The sequence below is a fragment of the Chaetura pelagica genome, unplaced genomic scaffold (genome assembly GCF_000747805.2).
Source record: "Chaetura pelagica isolate M959 unplaced genomic scaffold, ChaPel_1.0 scaffold1903, whole genome shotgun sequence".
Classification (NCBI taxonomy): Eukaryota; Metazoa; Chordata; class Aves; order Apodiformes; family Apodidae; genus Chaetura; species Chaetura pelagica.
This window is the reverse complement of record NW_009952844.1, coordinates 23090-23701: the sequence shown is the minus strand read 5'-3', so window position 1 is coordinate 23701 and position 612 is coordinate 23090.

Below are 612 nucleotides of genomic sequence, written 5' to 3'. Positions count from 1 at the left end.
ATGGGGGATCAACAACCTGGGGCTCCCTGCCCACGGGACATGCCAGCTTCTCCAGCTCAGGCCTGGCAAACCTGTGGCACCCAGGATCCTGATGCCAGCCTGGCAGTCTCTGCTTCTGGCAGTCAGTCCTGCTTGTGCAGCCAGGGCACCACTGGGACAGATGACAGAGGGCACCCCCCCCCCATCCCAGGGCTGGGGGCTGCTTTACTCCCCTCCCCAGAGAGCTGGGGTGCTGCTGGTGCTCCTGGTGGGCAGGGCAGTCCCACCGCGGCACTCACCCTGCGCTGGCTGCGAGTCATCCAGGTAGGTGGTGTTGGTTTTCTCGGGGTCATCGCTGGCTCTGCAGGGGGAGGAGGGTCAGCGGTGCCGGCGCTGGTGCCACACACCCCAGGGACAGCAGCACGGGCTGCCTCCCCGTGGCCTGTTCCCACCTGGAGTGCCGGCGCTCGGCCTCGCAGCACCGGCGGCAGATGATCAGGACGCCGGAGAGCAGGACCAGGGTTCCCCCGATGAAGATGGAGAGGAGGGCGAGGAGCAGCACGTACCCATCCTGGGGGGACACCTCGCCGGGCACCGCCTGCGCAGGGTCGCGGGGCTGAGCCGGGGGGGGGA